At 46.7% G+C, this 23,291-nt stretch overlaps 1 protein-coding gene across 1 annotated transcript in view; it reads left to right on the forward strand.

Annotated features, from left to right (window-relative positions):
• The first annotated feature begins 481 nt into the window (after window positions 1-481).
• Window positions 482-23,291, forward strand: part of GPN2 (GPN-loop GTPase 2) — a 90,881-nt gene continuing 68,071 nt past the window's right edge. Inside the window, exon 1 of the mRNA XM_069217828.1 lies at window positions 482-639. The gene's annotated coding sequence lies outside the window, so the exon portion shown is untranslated. The remainder of the gene's footprint in view (window positions 640-23,291) is intronic.

The following is a 23,291-nucleotide window of genomic DNA, read 5'->3' on the forward strand; positions in this document are numbered from 1 at the left end:
CCACTCCACTGAACACCATTCCGCTCTCTGCACCAAATCACTGACAACTCCCGTCTGCAACAAATTCCACCTACTCCACTCTATCATACTACGCCTCCACTCCACGCCACTAACCTTTAGCGAGACAGCAGCTACACTGGCGTGCAACGCGGCTCAAACACTTTACCAAGCCAACAACTTTGTATAGGCGAGCCCTACTAGCTTTGACAATGCTTGTTAATTTTTTTTCGATGGATGGTCACTTCTCCTGTTATGATTTATTTCAAAACTTCTGTAGCATCGCGTCCTATGTCATTAAGGAAATTCCCATTGAGTATAGTCAAAACTTATGCTTTGTTTTATCCATAACTGCATATATCATAATACAAACTACGAGCAATGAAATATCTTTAATTTTGCAGCTCCGTGTATATTTAGTTAAAAAATGAGGCTCTCAGCAGTTCCGTTTTCCTCTCAAGAAATTAACACCTAAACGCCAGCCATACCCATGCACCGGAAGAAATCGCCCGTGACGCAGAAACCCGTGGACCAGCCGCAGTTGAGCCGGTACTAGGAGTTGTGTGCCGATCAGTACAGTCGTGCGTTGCGAAGATGGCGTGCGGATAGATTTACGCCTGGAGATCGGGTAGCAGTAGAGAGGTAAGGGCAGCGCAGCAGCGGCCTGACAGTGCCCTATCAGTAGGTTAGAAAAATAGAAATGGTGATAACTTAGGGTCAGGTCTAGGGCATAGTCACGAAGGTGATTTGGGATGGGGGTGAGCCTAGTATAGTGGTCGAGGTTAGGCAATCGAATTGTCAAATGCATGACTGCTGCAACAGCCTTGGAGGTGGCAGGACTTGCCACGATGATGAAGTCAGTGATAACTTGTCTGGCTCAGGACATGGGGCACAGCGAGGTCGTTCAGGAGACGTCACTTGATAGGAGATTGGCGTGTCAGCTGCGGACAAGTAGTGACCTACCGCCGGTCAGATGGAACGTGTCTGCCTCTCAGTGTAGGAAGCTATCTCACTCTACGTCAGTGGTTCTCAATTTTTTTAATTCCACGCCCCACTCTTTTATAACGACGCACTTGCGACCCACCTACCTTTAATGGACATGAAACTGGTCGATTGTTGAATGCAACTAAAGCGTCTTGTGGAAGCGCATTGGCACAGTTTGCATTGAAAGGACCACTAACATTGCACAGACATACAGTATTGTTGATAAAACTATATACCACACAAATGGTAATGCGTGGCATTTGGGGTTCTGTCTAAATGTACTCATTTGAGCATCACCAATTAAAGTGTCTTTATTTGTTTTGGATCCCATTAAAATCTCTGTTTCCAACATACTTCAGAATTACATAAAATGCCCGTAATTTTTAATTACCTAACTGCTGAATGTAAACAGTTTATTTACAGGTATTCACATTTTGTTTTGTATTGCACAAACAACATCCTACAGCCTTTCAAAATTTCCAGCCTACCAAAGCTGATAGCAGTGATTTATAGGTTAAAGGCCACACTGGCAACAGCGCATGTAATGTTATTAAGTGCCTGCCGTGCTGGCCAAACAACGCAGAGGGTTAGGTTCAATGAGCAAGCAAGAGGTCATAGTATTTCCAAGCTCTTTGTTCTGCAGCCAGGGCCTGAGTGCCATGTTGAAGCATAGTCCAAACTGTGGTGCCTGCTAGTGATCTAATCATTTTTAAGTTAAGTCTGAGTGTCCTGGCTTCCTGTGGCACAAGCACTTGTGTACTGTCAAGAGAAGAGAAACTTTAAGGCTATATCAGAGAATGGGGACAAATGTTTTGTTCGTCAATAAGGTGTAGTGTGAGAAAGAGAATGCCACCATTTTTGTTATACTGCTTTGCACTTACTATTGTATGTTGCCATTTCAGTTTCCGCTAATTGTGCATGCACTTGGTCTACAGAGAACCCTATTTATATATTTATCATACCAAAAAATAATTGGTTAGAGGGAGTTAGTGCACTTCACAGTATTTACAGGCATTTGATACGATTTAAGCAACTGTCTTTGGATGTTGCAATATTTTTGACACTGACAAATAATAAGAAGAACTTGTATTCAATAGAATCAAATTAGTCCGTACTGAGGCTTATTTTGTGGTTAGAGTGCAAACCTAGAGCTTAATTGATGTATATATTCAATTCCTTGCACCAATCCTCTAACAGATTAAATGAGTTTCAATTTTTAGGTTGACACAGCTGTCTGGTTTGCTAAAGACATCTTAGGGACATTCAGTCTGACTTAGGAATGTATTCTGCCCGTTGCTTGCCATTGGCTTTGTGGTTTGTCACTCTCATTTTCTTCCTTTCCATTTGCTGGCTTTATTTGTTTTAGGCTGTACTTGGTTTTTACATTCCCTTGTCCAACTTGTGTTTACAGTATCCTTCTGAGTGCTCCATTTCTGTAAACAGGCCTGTAAATCTTGTTCTTATCTCATCACATTTGCTGTGCATTCAAGGACCAAGGTCAAATGTCAGGCGCTGTCTTCTGAGGGTGCTTGTTTACTTTTCTTTCTCTGATTTCAAAGTGAGAGGATTTATGTGACAATCTTGCCTGATACTGTGGGTAGCAAAGAGTTTTTTCCTGGCACACACAAACATTTAACTGAACTGTGTTAGTATTTCAGAATATATCAATTAGGAACACAAATGAAGCACATTTTTTGTTATTTCTGAAGTGTGTTGGAAACAAATACTTTAATATGATCAAATCGTTACTATAAGTAATGCAATTTCCACACATTTTCGTCTTTGCTCTGTATAGTTTTATTAGTAAAACTGTATGTCTGCGCAAATGTAATGGTCATTTAAATTGAAAATCTGTTGTCTGTAATGGCAGTGTGCAACCACACCATGAATATTCCACTTTACTCTACTCCACACTGCTGCACTCTGCTTTACACTTTGTACCACTCCACTTGACACCACTCCATTCCACTGCACTCAGCACCGCTCCACTCTACGCCACTGCACCCTACACCTCTGCTCTATAACACTCTACTCAATGCCAAAACACTTTGTCACTCTACACCACTACACTCTACACTACTCCAGTCTATGCCACACCAATCTACTCTGCACAGCTCCACTCTAAGCCACTCTACTCTGTGCCACTCTGCAACACTGCACTCCACACCACTGCACGCCAATGCACTTTACTCTATAACACTCAACTCTATGTCCCTACACTCTACGCCAGTCCACTGTATGCCACTCTAATCTACTCTGCACCACTGCACTATATGCTGCTTCCCTCTAGAACAGTTAACTCTACACCATGACGCTCTAAGCCATTCTACGCAACTGCACTCTACCCTGCACCACTCTATGCCACTTCACTCTACTCTGAAATAATCTACTGTACGCCACTGCACTGTATGCCACTCTACTCCACCCTGGGCCGCTCCACTCTATGCCACTCTACTCTGCACCAATGCACTCTTCAAAGTTTTACTCTCACTGCACTCTACTCTGCATTACTGTACTGTATGCCATTGCTCTCTACTCCACTCTACACCACTGAACTCTGACACTCTACTCTGCAACACTGCACTCTCTGCCACTTAACTCTCTGCCACTTAACTCTCTGCCACTTAACTCTCTGCCACTTAACTCTCTGCCACTTAACTCTCTGCCACTTAACTCTCCGCCTCTGACCTGCACCACTCACCCTGCTTCAATCTATGCCACTACACTGTATGCTACTTGACTATACTCTGCACTCTATGCCACTTCCCTCTGAGTCACTCAACTCTACGCCTCTCCACTCTACGCCAGTGCTTCTCAACCTGTGGTCCATGGACACGATGGGGTCTGCAAAGCCTCCTCGGGGGCCCGCTACTGCTTAGAAAATTGAATACTATTTACAGATTGATAATGTGTATATAAAGTGCCAAAATGTACAGTTGAAAATCTTAAAACATACTTTAAATGTGAAGGAATTTGACATTGGAAGCTAAAAATGTAATTAGTATGCTCAGGCAGATCGGTGGAAGCAGTGCAGGTGCATCAATTAGAATATAGTATGGACAATGTGTGGCTTCATTTGAATTTCAAAAAGCTCCCATCTTCCTATTAAAATTATTTTTTAAATTTATATTTGTTTGCAAATTGAATAAAATGTTTTATCCTTTGTGTATGTGTTTGATGAATACTTGTTTCTTTTTTTTTTTTAGTGTATTGTTTTGCGTTTCAAATCACCAATGATGTTTTGGCCGTGGTCCCCGGCTTCCAGTAATGACTCAATGGGGGGTTCCCAGATTCCAATAATGATTCAGTGGGGGTCCCCATATGCCAGTGATGATAAAGTGGGTGTTCACAGAAGTGAATAGGTTGAGAACTACTGCCCGACGCCACTCTACTCTACCCCACTACTTTGTGCCACTCCTCTTTACTATGCACCACTCTAATTCACGCCACTACATTGTACACAGCTGAATTCAATGCCACTACACTCTGTCACGGTAGCCTGCAACACTCTACGTCAATGCACTCTATGCCAGCCCAGTCTTACTCTATGTTATACCAGTGAATGCCACTATAAGTGCCTCCACAATGCGCCACTCCAGTACACAACACTCTGCTTCTCCACTCTACAACACTCTCTTCTCCATTCCACTCTGACACTCCACTCTCCTCGACTAACTTTTAACCATGCTAAACAGCAGCCACGCAGGTGTACAACATGGCTAAAACACATTGGCAAAGCCAATAGATCTTGCATAGATGAATCCTATTGGCTTTGCCAATGCTTTTTCTAGAATCCATACTTGCATAACCCTGAAAACCTGTAATGCGATGGCCTTTTGAATGTGAACATGGTCAGTTAAAAAAATTAAGTAACGTTTTCAGGTTAAGAGAGCAGAGTAATTGCGTAAGATGATTGCTCAAGGTATTCCTAGAGTACAGGCCTCGAAAAAGCATAAAAATGTTACTAGACCTGCAGGTCGAGTAACTTGAATAATCCACTTGGCCATAACTGTAATGTACTTGACCCGTAAACGGGTCTCAAATTGAGTGATCGGAAGCAAATATTTTAGTTTACAGAGTCACCTTTTTCTTCACTGTCACGAGTGTACCTTCAAATATGTCAGCTTAGCATTTCTGCTGTATGATAAAACTTCTTTGTTTGATTAAAAGACTAAACATTTGCTTCATGTATAAAAAGAATGTAGCCCACATGTAGGAGACACATGATCCATCACTTTCCTCTTAGTATTGCTACGAGGGCAGGAGTGTTTCTATATTTATGTTTAAACACTCACTTTTAATAAATATATATCTAATGCATGATGTGGTTGCACACTATCATTTACAGACAGAAAATTTCCAAGAAATGTAAAAAAACCTTCTCACTAACTTTCAGTTTTACTGAAAAAACTATATAATGTATTACCAATCTTTGAAAATCGGGTTTCAGAAAACATATTTATTCTTTGCACATAACCAAGTGAAGTGTTCTGATTTGTTTTCATCCTATTAAAGTATTTTTTTTCATCACACAGAAGGGCAAACAATGGGTTTTCAGAACTACTGAAATATATTTTTAAATGTTTGTACAGTTGACTTAGCTATTTAACTGTTGTGTGTTAGGAAGAACCTGACAAAATTCTGGAACTCTGCAGTCAGAAGGAAAATTAATTGTAAGACAAACTGACTTTTCACCTCCGTCTCTGAACACAGAGAAAATTTGACAAGAACAAGATATAAAGGCGTCTTTATTGCTCCTTCACTTTCTGACTGAACAGAACTTGTATTCTTTGTCAACTTGTGTTCTTGGTCAACTTGCCAGAAGGGGCGAGTAGGTCCTAAAAGTAGCTCGACCTGATAAAATATGATTTGCCATAGCATACTCACAGTGGTGGGAAGAGAAAGCTAAACTAATATAAATGATATAGAGTTGCATAGTCTTGGTATGCTTATGAAATTGAGGTTAGGTTCCTGTATCTTTGGACATGCAATAACTTTCCATAGTTTTTGTAACCATAGAGGGGACCTCAGAGATGGGAAATATTTAAGAAAGATATTTAGGTATACTTGTAAGTTAAACAGACATTGTTATAGATGTATTGTGCGTCAATTGAAAGCCATTTAGGGAGGAGAGGATAAGTAAGTGTTAAATGGTCACATTTACTGAAATTTCATGTTGATGTTGATACTGCTTTCCAATAATGGGTGTGCCTCACAAGTGTCTCTCAAGATTTATTATAAGATTTGAGAAACAAATACCGACTGGTTTCAGTGAATGATAAATATATACTGTTCCTTTTTTATGTTGAAGCCTGCCGGGCAGTGCAGCTGTCTGGTTGCAAAGACATATTTGAGGACATACTGAAAGTTTCCATACGAATCTTATTTCTCCCATTGCTTACCATTGACTTTGTGTTTTGTAACTGGCATTTGCTTGCTTTCTATTTGCTGGCTTGATTTGTTTTAGGCAGTCACACATGTCTTCATCCCTCCTATAGAGCATAGCCTGTTTACCAGCTCTCTGACTGACTTCTTGTATTCTTCCACAATTGCTCGCTTTCTCTAATTCTTTTTTCCTTTTTCTTGAGGCAGTCCAGAAGAGTACATATGTTTTCAGTTGTCTCTCTCGTGTGCCAGTTAACAGCAGTAGATGTGCTGTATTTCTTTGAAAAGGTTGCCAGCCTCATGTCTTTCTGCTTGGCTGATTCTGCTTATCGCTGCCATCCATGACATAGGTGCTGGAAGTAGGGCTGTGGAGGATGTTGAAGCAAAATAGCATGTTGCAGTTCAAAAGTGAATGAACAATAAACAGCCCTTTAATTTTTTTATCTTGTCACATTTTCTGCACATTCAAAGACAGAGGTCAGGTGTTAGGCTCTGCCTTCCCAGGGAGCTTGGTGTTTACTTTTCTTTCTCTAACTGTAAAGTGAGATGATTTATGTGACAATATTTCTGAAAGAAAAGGCTATTTTTTCCTAGCACACAACAAAACTTAAATGTCAGTATATGAACTGTACACATATTTCAGAATATATAAAAATTAGGAAAACACAAATGAAACACTTTTTTTTTGTAATTCTGAAGCGTGTTGGCAACATAATTTGATGCGATCAAAAGAAATCAGTACACTAAGTGATGATATTTCCACACATTATCATTTGTGAGCTCTATAGGTTTATTCATTAAAATTGTTGCTCTGTGATGGAAATGGCTCTTTCTGCAGGGTTATCCCAAACATTTTGCCTTTCTCCTCCTATTTTTCTGGCCCTCTTTTTGTTGGCTTTAGGACTCTGTGCACTTTACCACTGCTAATCAGTGCTAGAGTGCATGTGATCTCTCCCCTAAAACTTGGTATAATTGGTTTGCACCCATTTAGCCTATTTAATTTGCCTGTAAGCCCTGTAAAGTGGTATACCATATAGCCAGGGCCTGTAAATTAAGTGCTACTAGTGGGCCTGCAGCGCAGATTGCGCCACCCACAGAAGTAGTGTTTCAAACATGTCTCAGGCCTGCCACTGCAGAGTCTGCATGCACAGTTTACTGCTACATTGTCTTGGCAAGTCAAACTACTTGCCAAGGCCTAAACTCCTTTTTTGCTACACGTAAGTCACCTCTGAAGTAGGCCCTAGCTAGCCCTATGGGCAGGGTGCCAACTAATAAGCCAATTACATACACATTTTGTAAAGGAGCACTTGCACTTTAGCACTGGTTAGCAGTGGCAGAGTAACAAAAACAGTAAAATCAGAGTCCAGCACACATAACCTGGGGAACAGAGGCAAAAATTTAAGGGAGACCATGCCAAGGATGAAAAGTCTAACACGTGTTTCCCCCCCCCCCGCACCCCACCCAGCTGAAAGTGGGGAGCAACTACCCGCCCTCATGGGAGTTCTCATCACTAAGGCGGAAGAACCTGGACAGACCATCAGCATTGGCGTGTTCTGTACCAGGATAGTGTTCCACCGTAAAGTCCATCCCCTGTAGGGAAATGGGCCACCTCAACAGTTTTGGATTCTCACCCCTCATCTGCATTAACCATCTGAGGGGCCTGCGGTCGGTCTGAACTCGGAAGTGAGTCCCGAACAAGTAGGGTCTTAGCTTCTTCAGGGCCCAGACCACAGCAAACGCTCCACGTTCTATAGCACTGTACCTACGTTCCCTGGGTAGTAACCTCCTGCTAATGAAGGCTACGGGTTGATCTAGGCCCTCTTCATTAAGCTGTGAGAGTACTTCTCCAATATCATGCTCTGAGGCGTCTGTTTGCACAACAAACTCCTTGGAGTAGTCCGGTGCCTTCAGCACAGGTGATGTGCACATGGCGGCCTTCAGGGCATCAAAACCGTTCTGGAAAGCCTCTGTCCAGATCACTTTCCTGGGTTGCTTCTTAGAAGTCAACTCAGTTAAGGGGGTAACAATGGCACATACCCCTTAACAAACCTCCTGTAGTATCCTGTGAGACCTAAAAAGGCTCTCACTTCAGTCTAATCGTTTCGATCTTAGGCTGTAGGGGTGCCACCTGGTGTCCTAAGTACACCAGAGAACCCTGCCCTATTTGGCACTTGCTCGCCTTAATAGTGAAGCCTGCCTTCTGCAGGGCCTCTAACACTCTCCAGAGGTGTTGCAGCTGTTCCTCCCATGTGGAACTAAACACCGCAATGTCCTCCAGGTAGGCGGCACTGAACTCATCCAGTCCTGCCAACATCTGGTTGACCAACCTCTGAAAGGTGGCAGGGGCATTCTTCATCCCAAATGGCATCACTTTAAATTGAAAGTGGCCATCTGGTGTAGAGAATGCTGCCCTCTCCTTGGCCTACCTCAGTTAAGGCAATCTGCTAGTACCCAGATGTTAAATCAAACGTACTGAGGTACTTGGCAGCGCCTAACCGGTCAATGAGCTCATCAGCTCGGGGGATGGGGTGTGCGTCAGTCTTGCTGACCGCATTGAGTCCCTGGTAGTCCACACAGAAACTGAGTTCTGGAGTGGCACCAGGTGCAGCAGCCTTTGGGACCAATACCACTGGGCTGGCCCAAGGACTGCTGGAGTGCTCAATAACCCCTAGGGTAAGCATTTTGGATGCCTCATCCTTAATGCATGCCCTGACCCTGTCAGTCACCCTGTAAACATTCTGTTTAATGGGTGTACTGTCCCCAGTGTCCACATCATGTGTGCATAAGTGTGTAACTCCTGGGATCAGGGAAAACAGTGAGGAAAACTGTCCCAACACGTGGTCACAGTCACCTTGCTGCTTCTCCATCAGGGAGGGGGAGAGGATCACTCCCTCCACTGATACATCTTTTTCTGCTGCCGACAGGAGGTCAGGAAGAGGCTCACTCTCCTCTTCTACCCCATCATCTGTCGCAAGGAGCATAGACAGTTCAGTCCGCTCAAAGTGAGGTTTGAGGAGGTTGACATGCAGGACCTTTAAAGAGTTCTTTGGAGACCGCAAGTCCACCAGGTAGGTGACTTCACTCCTGCATTCCACCACCTCAAATGGCCCAGTCCACTAATCCTGGAGCGCCCTAGGCTCCACTGGTGCCATCACCCACACTTTTTGTCCAGGTTGAAACTCGACCAGAGTGGCATTCTGGTCATACCAGTGTTTCATATCCTCCTGGCTTGCTTCTAGGTTCCCCTGAGCGAGACTCCTGAAGCAGGCAGTCTGCTTTCTCAAAGCCAGCATGTAACTGAATACATCCTGGGGGGGGGGGTTACTAGGAGCTTTCTCCAAAGCTTCCTTACCCAGACTCAGAGGTCACCTCACAGGGTGGCCATAAATCAGCTCAAAGGGACTAAACCCAAGTCCCTTTTGAGGCGCCTCCCTGTAGGCGAACAGAAGGCATGGCAAGAGGACGTCCCACTTTCGCCTCAAGGGCTCTGACAGGCCCATGATCATGCCTTTCAAGGTGCGGTTGAATGGTTGAATCTCTCAACCAGACCATAAGGGGTGGTGAACTTGTAGGATACCCCACACTCCTTCCACATACGTGGATATGAAGTTGGTACCCCTATCAGATACCACTTCCTTGAAGAACCCCATGCGGGTAAAATACCCCATCAAAGCACGACCCACCACAGGGGAAGTGATTGATCTCAAAGGAATGGCTTCTGGGGACCGGGTGTCATGGTCCACCAAGACCAGGATAAACCTGTTGCCCATGGCAGTCTTGGGATCCAGATGCCCCAAAATGTAAATCCCTACCCTCTCAAAGGGAGTACTGACAACAGGCAAAGGCTGGAGAGGAGCTTCACATTTCCTCCGACTCTTGCCACTTGTCTGACAAGACCTGCAATGTGCTTCTAAGTGCCTGCGAATTAGGGGCCAGTAAAAGTGGGTGACAAGCCTCTCAAAGGTCTTGTCCTGCCCCAAATGTCCAGCTAAAGGCACATCATGAGCCAACCCCAGTAGGAAGGCCCTGAAGCACTGGGCTACTACCAGCACACGGGCTGACCCAGGATCAGGAACCCTAGGCTCACTATACAGGAGGTCATCCTCCCAATAGATCAGGTGTGATCCTGGCTCCTTGCCAGCCACCTGGTCTGCAGCCTGCTGCCGCAAACCCTCCAGAGTAGGGCATGTCTTCTGTGCTGCACAGAATGCTTCCCTGGTGGGCCCTCCTTCCTGCTGCCACTGCAACAGCTCAGGGACCTACCCCAGTTCAGCCACCTGTTCCCCTGTAGGTTCCGGGTGTCACCCTCAGGCTCTGCCTCCTCCCAGACCGTGGGAACTTCTGGGGCCGGTTTCCCGCATCCCCTTCCATTCCTCTTCTTGGCAGTCCCCTAGGCCACTGTTTCAGGCTCCAGGGGCTCTTGATTACCCTGACAGGCTGCCATTGAGTGGGTGGATACGCATACCCACCCAGGCAGACCCAACATCTCCAAGTGAGACCTGTGTTCCACCTCCTTCCAAGGGGAATCCTCCAGCTCATTGCCTAGCAAACAATTAACAGAACAGGCATGGTTGGACTCACAGTTACCTTCAAGGAACCTGAGAACCCCCCCCCTCCACCCCCCCCCCTACCCACCCCCCCCCCCCCCATCAAAGGGAACCTGCACTACTCTGCACAGGTGCTCTGAATTGTCCACTGCAACTACTTGGTGAAGTACCGGGGATCCATCTGCTCTTCAGACACCAGCTTACTCCTCACTGTAGTCACGCTGGCTCCTGTGTCTCTCAGAGCCTTCACCCTCTGTCCATTAATGGTCACCCGCTGCCTGTACTTCTTAGTGTTTTCAGACACTGTCCCCTAGTGAGACAAGGGTCATCTCAGCTGGTTCCCACCCACCTGAAACCAACTCCTCCTCAAGGGCTACACTGGCCAAACCCTGGGACGGCGCACCAGTGGGTGCTGGTGTATTTTTGGGGCATTTGGGTTCCCCCCTCACATGACCCACCAGGTCACATCCATAGCACTTATGTGGGGGACCACCTGCCACTGGCTTCCCTTTGGAGAACCATGGCTTCTTCTCACTGGGGGGTTGGGAATCCTTACAGTGGGAATCAGTTTGGGCCCCCTTAGAGAACTCCCCCTGTTTGCCCTTACCCCGCCCTTTCTTCTGAGAGGGACCCTGCCCACTCTTGGCGTGGTCTTCCCCATACCTCTTCTGGACCCTGGTGCTCTCCCAGCGGTCTGCTTCCTGCGCAAGCTTCCTGGGGTCAGTCAGCTTGCTATCAATCAGGTGCTGGCGCAGCTCTGGAAAACATAAACTGTACAAGTGCTCCCAAGAAATCAGATTGTAAAGCCCCTCATACATAGTTACCTTACTGCCCTTCACCCAACCATCCAGTGACCTGCAATAAGAATCAACACATTCCAACCCTGTTTGGGATTCCTTCTTCTTGTAGGATCTAAACTTATCCTTGTACTGCTCATAAGACCATACCTTGTAAGCAAGGCATCCTTCATGCTAGAGTATGTGAGGTTCTGAGCATCCCCTAAGGCTGTCAGTGTATCCCTCCCCTCTACCTCAAAGTGCTTCCACAGACCCGCCCCCCCAATGAGCTTCATGGACCAGATTCATATGGCGAGCAGACTCATACCCCTTAAACCACAAGTATATGTCGTCCTCCCTTTATAATCCTTCACAAGATCTTTAGGAATATGCACCCTCCTTTCGGGCTGCACTGTGAGGTGGCTGCCACCATCTCTACTAGACCGGCTCCTCTGATCCAGCTCTCTCAAGCTACGCTCATGAGCCAACAAAATATTTTTCTCTTCTAGTGCCATCCTCATTTTCTCCAACTCCCTCGGGTGCTCCCTCTCTGCGTGGCTGTCCTGCAATTCTTCAGGGGTCAGACCCTTAGATGGGACACTGCTACCTGCCCTGGAGACCCTACCCCTGGACATAAAAGGCCTACCCACAATACCATTGTGTATGGACTGCACTTCCTCCTCCTCTGTGTGCCCTCTAGTGCTCTTGGCTGTCAACTAGGCCCTCAGGGCCTTTTGCAGCTCCTCCTTCTTGGATGAGCTCTTAATGGGACAGTTAAAGATTTTACAGAACTCTTTTAACTGTGCCTTGATATAGCTATCCAATTTCTCCAGGTCAAAAGTAGCTCCTTGGACAAAAAGAAAAAAGGGAGCACACTGCCTCACACTCAAGCAAAAAGTTAGCCCCAATGCATCATGGTAAATGCAGTCACTTCGTTTTGTGCTGAAAAAGTAATCAAAAGTCTTTCACCTAAGTAGGTGCAGCAAGTGCTGTGTATCTCTGGACACGTGTTTCTAGGTTTAGCCCGTCATCAGCAGAGAGCAGCCAAGTCTGTGGGGTTGCTTGAAATGCCGCCAAAAGTCTTCTCGGGTTTATGTACCACTCACTGGCGCACAGGTGCCTCTCCAGAGCTCGTCAGCTCGTTAGCTCAAGGGAGCAGTCATTGGACAAAAAGAAAAAAGGGAGCACACTGCCTCACACTCAAGCAAAAAGTTAGCCCCAATGCATCATGGTAAATGCAGTCACTTCGTTTTGTGCTGAAAAAGTAATCAAAAGTCTTTCACCTAAGTAGGTGCAGCAAGTGCTGTGTATCTCTGGACACGTGTTTCTAGGTTTAGCCCGTCATCAGCAGAGAGCAGCCAAGTCTGTGGGGTTGCTTGAAATGCCGCCAAAAGTCTTCTCGGGTTTATGTACCACTCACTGGCGCACAGGTGCCTCTCCAGAGCTCGTCAGCTCGTTAGCTCAAGGGAGCAGTCATTGGACAAAAAGAAAAAAGGGAGCACACTGCCTCACACTCAAGCAAAAAGTTAGCCCCAATGCATCATGGTAAATGCAGTCACTTCGTTTTGTGCTGAAAAAGTAATCAAAAGTCTTTCACCTAAGTAGGTGCAGCAAGTGCTGTGTATCTCTGGACACGTGTTTCTAGGTTTAGCCCGTCATCAGCAGAGAGCAGCCAAGTCTGGGGTTGCTTGAAATGCCGCCAAAAGTCTTCTCGGGTTTATGTACCACTCACTGGCGCACAGGTGCCTCTCCAGAGCTCGTCAGCTCGTTAGCTCAAGGGAGCAGTCATTGGACAAAAAGAAAAAAGGGAGCACACTGCCTCACACTCAAGCAAAAAGTTAGCCCCAATGCATCATGGTAAATGCAGTCACTTCGTTTTGTGCTGAAAAAGTAATCAAAAGTCTTTCACCTAAGTAGGTGCAGCAAGTGCTGTGTATCTCTGGACACGTGTTTCTAGGTTTAGCCCGTCATCAGCAGAGAGCAGCCAAGTCTGTGGGGTTGCTTGAAATGCCGCCAAAAGTCTTCTCGGGTTTATGTACCACTCACTGGCGCACAGGTGCCTCTCCAGAGCTCGTCAGCTCGTTAGCTCAAGGGAGCAGTCATTGGACAAAAAGAAAAAAGGGAGCACACTGCCTCACACTCAAGCAAAAAGTTAGCCCCAATGCATCATGGTAAATGCAGTCACTTCGTTTTGTGCTGAAAAAGTAATCAAAAGTCTTTCACCTAAGTAGGTGCAGCAAGTGCTGTGTATCTCTGGACACGTGTTTCTAGGTTTAGCCCGTCATCAACAGAGAGCAGCCAAGTCTGTGGGGTTGCTTGAAATGCCGCCAAAAGTCTTCTCGGGTTTATGTACCACTCACTGGCGCACAGGTGCCTCTCCAGAGCTCGTCAGCTCGTTAGCTCAAGGGAGCAGTCATTGGACAAAAAGAAAAAAGGGAGCACACTGCCTCACACTCAAGCAAAAAGTTAGCCCCAATGCATCATGGTAAATGCAGTCACTTCGTTTTGTGCTGAAAAAGTAATCAAAAGTCTTTCACCTAAGTAGGTGCAGCAAGTGCTGTGTATCTCTGGACACGTGTTTCTAGGTTTAGCCCGTCATCAGCAGAGAGCAGCCAAGTCTGTGCGGTTGCTTGAAATGCCGCCAAAAGTCTTCTCGGGTTTATGTACCACTCACTGGCGCACAGGTGCCTCTCCAGAGCTCGTCAGCTCGTTAGCTCAAGGGAGCAGTCATTGGACAAAAAGAAAAAAGGGAGCACACTGCCTCACACTCAAGCAAAAAGTTAGCCCCAATGCATCATGGTAAATGCAGTCACTTCGTTTTGTGCTGAAAAAGTAATCAAAAGTCTTTCACCTAAGTAGGTGCAGCAAGTGCTGTGTATCTCGGGACACGTGTTTCTAGGTTTAGCCCGTCATCAGCAGAGAGCAGCCAAGTCTGTGGGGTTGCTTGAAATGCCGCCAAAAGTCTTCTCGGGTTTATGTACCACTCACTGGCGCACAGGTGCCTCTCCAGAGCTCGTCAGCTCGTTAGCTCAAGGGAGCAGTCATTGGACAAAAAGAAAAAAGGGAGCACACTGCCTCACACTCAAGCAAAAAGTTAGCCCCAATGCATCATGGTAAATGCAGTCACTTCGTTTTGTGCTGAAAAAGTAATCAAAAGTCTTTCACCTAAGTAGGTGCAGCAAGTGCTGTGTATCTCTGGACACGTGTTTCTAGGTTTAGCCCGTCATCAGCAGAGAGCAGCCAAGCTCTGAATTGTCCACTGCAACTACTTGGTGAAGTACCGGGGATCCATCTGCTCTTCAGACACCAGCTTACTCCTCACTGTAGTCACGCTGGCTCCTGTGTCTCTCAGAGCCTTCACCCTCTGTCCATTAATGGTCACCCGCTGCCTGTACTTCTTAGTGTTTTCAGACACTGTCCCCTAGTGAGACAAGGGTCATCTCAGCTGGTTCCCACCCACCTGAAACCAACTCCTCCTCAAGGGCTACACTGGCCAAACCCTGGGACGGCGCACCAGTGGGTGCTGGTGTATTTTTGGGGCATTTGGGTTCCCCCCTCACATGACCCACCAGGTCACATCCATAGCACTTATGTGGGGGACCACCTGCCACTGGCTTCCCTTTGGAGAACCATGGCTTCTTCTCACTGGGGGGTTGGGAATCCTTACAGTGGGAATCAGTTTGGGCCCCCTTAGAGAACTCCCCCTGTTTGCCCTTACCCCGCCCTTTCTTCTGAGAGGGACCCTGCCCACTCTTGGCGTGGTCTTCCCCATACCTCTTCTGGACCCTGGTGCTCTCCCAGCGGTCTGCTTCCTGCGCAAGCTTCCTGGGGTCAGTCAGCTTGCTATCAATCAGGTGCTGGCGCAGCTCTGGAAAACATAAACTGTACAAGTGCTCCCAAGAAATCAGATTGTAAAGCCCCTCATACATAGTTACCTTACTGCCCTTCACCCAACCATCCAGTGACCTGCAATAAGAATCAACACATTCCAACCCTGTTTGGGATTCCTTCTTCTTGTAGGATCTAAACTTATCCTTGTACTGCTCATAAGACCATACCTTGTAAGCAAGGCATCCTTCATGCTAGAGTATGTGAGGTTCTGAGCATCCCCTAAGGCTGTCAGTGTATCCCTCCCCTCTACCTCAAAGTGCTTCCACAGACCCGCCCCCCCAATGAGCTTCATGGACCAGATTCATATGGCGAGCAGACTCATACCCCTTAAACCACAAGTATATGTCGTCCTCCCTTTATAATCCTTCACAAGATCTTTAGGAATATGCACCCTCCTTTCGGGCTGCACTGTGAGGTGGCTGCCACCATCTCTACTAGACCGGCTCCTCTGATCCAGCTCTCTCAAGCTACGCTCATGAGCCAACAAAATATTTTTCTCTTCTAGTGCCATCCTCATTTTCTCCAACTCCCTCGGGTGCTCCCTCTCTGCGTGGCTGTCCTGCAATTCTTCAGGGGTCAGACCCTTAGATGGGACACTGCTACCTGCCCTGGAGACCCTACCCCTGGACATAAAAGGCCTACCCACAATACCATTGTGTATGGACTGCACTTCCTCCTCCTCTGTGTGCCCTCTAGTGCTCTTGGCTGTCAACTAGGCCCTCAGCGCCTTTTGCAGCTCCTCCTTCTTGGATGAGCTCTTAATGGGACAGTTAAAGATTTTACAGAACTCTTTTAACTGTGCCTTGATATAGCTATCCAATTTCTCCAGGTCAAAAGTAGCTCCTTGGACAAAAAGAAAAAAGGGAGCACACTGCCTCACACTCAAGCAAAAAGTTAGCCCCAATGCATCATGGTAAATGCAGTCACTTCGTTTTGTGCTGAAAAAGTAATCAAAAGTCTTTCACCTAAGTAGGTGCAGCAAGTGCTGTGTATCTCTGGACACGTGTTTCTAGGTTTAGCCCGTCATCAGCAGAGAGCAGCCAAGTCTGTGGGGTTGCTTGAAATGCCGCCAAAAGTCTTCTCGGGTTTATGTACCACTCACTGGCGCACAGGTGCCTCTCCAGAGCTCGTCAGCTCGTTAGCTCAAGGGAGCAGTCATTGGACAAAAAGAAAAAAGGGAGCACACTGCCTCACACTCAAGCAAAAAGTTAGCCCCAATGCATCATGGTAAATGCAGTCACTTCGTTTTGTGCTGAAAAAGTAATCAAAAGTCTTTCACCTAAGTAGGTGCAGCAAGTGCTGTGTATCTCTGGACACGTGTTTCTAGGTTTAGCCCGTCATCAGCAGAGAGCAGCCAAGTCTGTGGGGTTGCTTGAAATGCCGCCAAAAGTCTTCTCGGGTTTATGTACCACTCACTGGCGCACAGGTGCCTCTCCAGAGCTCGTCAGCTCGTTAGCTCAAGGGAGCAGTCATTGGACAAAAAGAAAAAAGGGAGCACACTGCCTCACACTCAAGCAAAAAGTTAGCCCCAATGCATCATGGTAAATGCAGTCACTTCGTTTTGTGCTGAAAAAGTAATCAAAAGTCTTTCACCTAAGTAGGTGCAGCAAGTGCTGTGTATCTCTGGACACGTGTTTCTAGGTTTAGCCCGTCATCAGCAGAGAGCAGCCAAGTCTGGGGTTGCTTGAAATGCCGCCAAAAGTCTTCTCGGGTTTATGTACCACTCACTGGCGCACAGGTGCCTCTCCAGAGCTCGTCAGCTCGTTAGCTCAAGGGAGCAGTCATTGGACAAAAAGAAAAAAGGGAGCACACTGCCTCACACTCAAGCAAAAAGTTAGCCCCAATGCATCATGGTAAATGCAGTCACTTCGTTTTGTGCTGAAAAAGTAATCAAAAGTCTTTCACCTAAGTAGGTGCAGCAAGTGCTGTGTATCTCTGGACACGTGTTTCTAGGTTTAGCCCGTCATCAGCAGAGAGCAGCCAAGTCTGTGGGGTTGCTTGAAATGCCGCCAAAAGTCTTCTCGGGTTTATGTACCACTCACTGGCGCACAGGTGCCTCTCCAGAGCTCGTCAGCTCGTTAGCTCAAGGGAGCAGTCATTGGACAAAAAGAAAAAAGGGAGCACACTGCCTCACACTCAAGCAAAAAGTTAGCCCCAATGCATCATGGTAAATGCAGTCACTTCGTTTTGTGCTGAAAAAGTAATCAAAAGTCTTTCACCTAAGTAGGTGCAGCAAGTGCTGTGTATCTCTGGACACGTGTTTCTAGGTTTAGCCCGTCATCAACAGAGAGCAGCCAAGTCTGTGGGGTTGCTTGAAATGCCGCCAAAAGTCTTCTCGGGTTTATGTACCACTCACTGGCGCACAGGTGCCTCTCCAGAGCTCGTCAGCTCGTTAGCTCAAGGGAGCAGTCATTGGACAAAAAGAAAAAAGGGAGCACACTGCCTCACACTCAAGCAAAAAGTTAGCCCCAATGCATCATGGTAAATGCAGTCACTTCGTTTTGTGCTGAAAAAGTAATCAAAAGTCTTTCACCTAAGTAGGTGCAGCAAGTGCTGTGTATCTCTGGACACGTGTTTCTAGGTTTAGCCCGTCATCAGCAGAGAGCAGCCAAGTCTGTGCGGTTGCTTGAAATGCCGCCAAAAGTCTTCTCGGGTTTATGTACCACTCACTGGCGCACAGGTGCCTCTCCAGAGCTCGTCAGCTCGTTAGCTCAAGGGAGCAGTCATTGGACAAAAAGAAAAAAGGGAGCACACTGCCTCACACTCAAGCAAAAAGTTAGCCCCAATGCATCATGGTAAATGCAGTCACTTCGTTTTGTGCTGAAAAAGTAATCAAAAGTCTTTCACCTAAGTAGGTGCAGCAAGTGCTGTGTATCTCGGGACACGTGTTTCTAGGTTTAGCCCGTCATCAGCAGAGAGCAGCCAAGTCTGTGGGGTTGCTTGAAATGCCGCCAAAAGTCTTCTCGGGTTTATGTACCACTCACTGGCGCACAGGTGCCTCTCCAGAGCTCGTCAGCTCGTTAGCTCAAGGGAGCAGTCATTGGACAAAAAGAAAAAAGGGAGCACACTGCCTCACACTCAAGCAAAAAGTTAGCCCCAATGCATCATGGTAAATGCAGTCACTTCGTTTTGTGCTGAAAAAGTAATCAAAAGTCTTTCACCTAAGTAGGTGCAGCAAGTGCTGTGTATCTCTGGACACGTGTTTCTAGGTTTAGCCCGTCATCAGCAGAGAGCAGCCAAGTCTGTGGGGTTGCTTGAAATGCCGCCAAAAGTCTTCTCGGGTTTATGTACCACTCACTGGCGCACAGGTGCCTCTCCAGAGCTCGTCAGCTCGTTAGCTCAAGGGAGCAGTCATTGGACAAAAAGAAAAAAGGGAGCACACTGCCTCACACTCAAGCAAAAAGTTAGCCCCAATGCATCATGGTAAATGCAGTCACTTCGTTTTGTGCTGAAAAAGTAATCAAAAGTCTTTCACCTAAGTAGGTGCAGCAAGTGCTGTGTATCTCTGGACACGTGTTTCTAGGTTTAGCCCGTCATCAGCAGAGAGCAGCCAAGTCTGTGGGGTTGCTTGAAATGCCGCCAAAAGTCTTCTCGGGTTTATGTACCACTCACTGGCGCACAGGTGCCTCTCCAGAGCTCGTCAGCTCGTTAGCTCAAGGGAGCAGTCATTGGACAAAAAGAAAAAAGGGAGCACACTGCCTCACACTCAAGCAAAAAGTTAGCCCCAATGCATCATGGTAAATGCAGTCACTTCGTTTTGTGCTGAAAAAGTAATCAAAAGTCTTTCACCTAAGTAGGTGCAGCAAGTGCTGTGTATCTCTGGACACGTGTTTCTAGGTTTAGCCCGTCATCAGCAGAGAGCAGCCAAGTCTGTGGGGTTGCTTGAAATGCCGCCAAAAGTCTTCTCGGGTTTATGTACCACTCACTGGCGCACAGGTGCCTCTCCAGAGCTCGTCAGCTCGTTAGCTCAAGGGAGCAGTCATTGGACAAAAAGAAAAAAGGGAGCACACTGCCTCACACTCAAGCAAAAAGTTAGCCCCAATGCATCATGGTAAATGCAGTCACTTCGTTTTGTGCTGAAAAAGTAATCAAAAGTCTTTCACCTAAGTAGGTGCAGCAAGTGCACGAGCGAGCGAGTGTAACGAGCTGACGAGCTCTGGTGAGGCACCTGTGCGCCAGTGAGTGGTACATAAACCTGAGAAGACTTTTGGCGGCATTTCAAGCAACCCCACATACTTGGCTGCTCTCTGCTGATGACGGGCTAAACCTAGAAACACGTGTCCAGAGATACACAGCACTTGCTGCACCTACTTAGGTGAAAGACTTTTGATTACTTTTTCAACACAAAACGAAGTGACTGCATTTACCATGATGCATTGGGGCTAACTTTTTGCTGGAGTGTGAGGCAGTGTGCTCCCTTTTTTCTTTTTGTCCAATGACTGCTCCCTTGAGCTAACGAGCTGACGAGCTCTGGTGAGGCACCTGTGCGCCAGTGAGTGGTACATAAACCTGAGAAGACTTTTGGCGGCATTTCAAGCAACCCCACATACTTGGCTGCTCTCTGCTGATGACGGGCTAAACCTAGAAACACGTGTCCAGAGATACACAGCACTTGCTGCACCTACTTAGGTGAAAGACTTTTGATTACTTTTTCAACACAAAACGAAGTGACTGCATTTACCATGATGCATTGGGGCTAACTTTTTGCTGGAGTGTGAGGCAGTGTGCTCCCTTTTTGCTTTTTGTCCAATGACTGCTCCCTTGAGCTAACGAGCTGACGAGCTCTGGTGAGGCACCTGTGCGCCAGTGAGTGGTACATAAACCTGAGAAGACTTTTGGCGGCATTTCAAGCAACCCCACATACTTGGCTGCTCTCTGCTGATGACGGGCTAAACCTAGAAACACGTGTCCAGAGATACACAGCACTTGCTGCACCTACTTAGGTGAAAGACTTTTGATTACTTTTTCAACACAAAACGAAGTGACTGCATTTACCATGATGCATTGGGGCTAACTTTTTGCTGGAGTGTGAGGCAGTGTGCTCCCTTTTTTCTTTTTGTCCAATGACTGCTCCCTTGAGCTAACGAGCTGACGAGCTCTGGTGAGGCACCTGTGCGCCAGTGAGTGGTACATAAACCTGAGAAGACTTTTGGCGGCATTTCAAGCAACCCCACATACTTGGCTGCTCTCTGCTGATGACGGGCTAAACCTAGAAACACGTGTCCAGAGATACACAGCACTTGCTGCACCTACTTAGGTGAAAGACTTTTGATTACTTTTTCAACACAAAACGAAGTGACTGCATTTACCATGATGCATTGGGGCTAACTTTTTGCTGGAGTGTGAGGCAGTGTGCTCCCTTTTTTCTTTTTGTCCAATGACTGCTCCCTTGAGCTAACGAGCTGACGAGCTCTGGTGAGGCACCTGTGCGCCAGTGAGTGGTACATAAACCTGAGAAGACTTTTGGCGGCATTTCAAGCAACCCCACATACTTGGCTGCTCTCTGCTGATGACGGGCTAAACCTAGAAACACGTGTCCAGAGATACACAGCACTTGCTGCACCTACTTAGGTGAAAGACTTTTGATTACTTTTTCAACACAAAACGAAGTGACTGCATTTACCATGATGCATTGGGGCTAACTTTTTGCTGGAGTGTGAGGCAGTGTGCTCCCTTTTTTCTTTTTGTCAAAAGTAGCTCCAACTGCTGCATCTCCAGATTGGGACATGATGAAAAGTCAACAAAAGTGCAAAGCTCCAGAAAAGTTCCCAAATGAAGTTCAGAAGTCAATCAAAGATTACCACAAAAATGGGTGTAGGGAAAAATCCAAGCAAAAGAGAAAAATCAAAGATCACCAAACAAGTAGTATGTGGTCAGGTAGTTGTCTGCACTCAAAATAGTAGTGTACACTTAATCACTGTATGTCAAGTACAAACACAAGTCCAAATCTCAACCGCTGATCACCAATGTTAGAAATGGGGTCCTTGGTTGACAGTCAGGTTACCCCCTGTTCAAGCAAGGACCCTCACTCGAGTCAGGGTAAAAGAGAATCACCCTCAGCTAACCCCTGCAAACCCCCTTGGTAGCTTGGCAGAGCAGTAGGCTTAACTTCAGAGTGCTAGGTGTAAAGTATTTGTACCAACACACACAGTAACCTAACGAAAACACTACAAAATGACACAACACAGGTTTAGAAAAATAGGAAATATTTATCTAAACAAAACAAGACCACAATGACAAAAATCCACAATACACAAGTCAAGTTATCAATAAAAATGCAAAAAGAGTCTTTAAGTAATTTTAAACACACACTAAGGCTGTCAGCGTGAAAAAGTACCTTGAGCGTGTCAAAAATAACCCCGCACGGCCGAGTGTGCGTAAAAAAGGGCTTGCGAGGCATTGATTCCACTCACGAGCGAGACTGTGGGTCGTTTCTCCTTTCGCTGGGTCGGGGAGTGTCGTTGCTTCTCTCCACAGGAGAGCGATGCGTTGATCCGGTCAGCACTCTCGGGTCAGGGCAGGCCTTGTGTTGTTTTTCCACACACAGCGGTACTTGAGTCGGAAATCCAGCCGCACGATGATCCAAAAACCCCGCAGAGCGGTATGTGATCTCCAGCCTCCGTCAGCGATGCTGCACATCGTTTCTCCTGCTCCGTGTGTCGATTCTCCGGTCGGGTTTCCTGCTAGTGTCGTTTCTCAGCTGCGGAGCTGGCGGCGCGTCGTTTCTTCAGCCATAGATCTGAGTCGCGTCTATCTTTTCCCCGCACGGTGCTCTGTGCGTGGATTTCCTTGTCTTTAGACTGCCAGCTTCTCCTTTCAGGGTCCCAGGAACTGGATGGGCACCACAGGGCAGAGTTGGAGTCTCTCCAGAGACTCCAGATGCTGGCAGAGAGAAGTCTTTGCTGTTCCTGAGACTTCAAACAACAGGAGGCAAGCTCTAAATCAAGCGCTTGGAGATTTCTTCTCGAGATAGAAGGCACACAAAGTCCAGTCTTTGCCGTCTTACTCTGGCAGAAGAAGCAACTGCAAGATAGCTTCACAAAGCACAGTCACAGGCAGGGCAGCTCTTCTTCCTCAGTTCCTCAGCTCTTCTCGAGGCAGAGGTTCCTCTTGTTTCCAGAAGGGTTTCTAAAGTCTGTGGTTTTGGGTGCACTTCTTATACCCAATTTCTCATTTGAAGTAGGCCTACTTCAAAGTAAAGTCTCTTTTGAATGTGAAATCCTGCCTTGCCCAGGCCAGGCCCCAGACACTCATCAGGGGGTCAGAGACTGCATTGTGTGAGGACAGGCACAGCCCTTTCAGGTGTAAGTGACCACTCCTCCCCTCCCTCCTAGCACAGATGGCTCATCAGGAAATGCAGACTACACCCCAGCTTCCTTTGTGTCACTGTCTAGTGTGAGGTGCAACCAGCCCAACTGTCAAACTGACCCAGACAGGGAATCCACAAACTGGAGTCACAGAAATGGTATAAGCAAGAAAGCGCTCACTTTCTAAAAGTGGCATTCTCAAACACACAATTTTAAAATCAACTTTACTAAAAGATGTATTTTTAAATTGTGAGCTCAGATACCCCAAACTCCACATGTCCATCCACTCCCAAAGGGAATCTACACTTTAGTCAGATTTAAAGGTAGCCCCCATGTTAACCTATGAGAGGGTCAGGCCTTGCAACAGTGAAAAACGAATTTAGCAATATTTCACTGTCAGGACA

This window comes from Pleurodeles waltl, chromosome 12 (genome assembly GCF_031143425.1).
Source record: "Pleurodeles waltl isolate 20211129_DDA chromosome 12, aPleWal1.hap1.20221129, whole genome shotgun sequence".
In the NCBI taxonomy this organism is placed as follows: Eukaryota; Metazoa; Chordata; class Amphibia; order Caudata; family Salamandridae; genus Pleurodeles; species Pleurodeles waltl.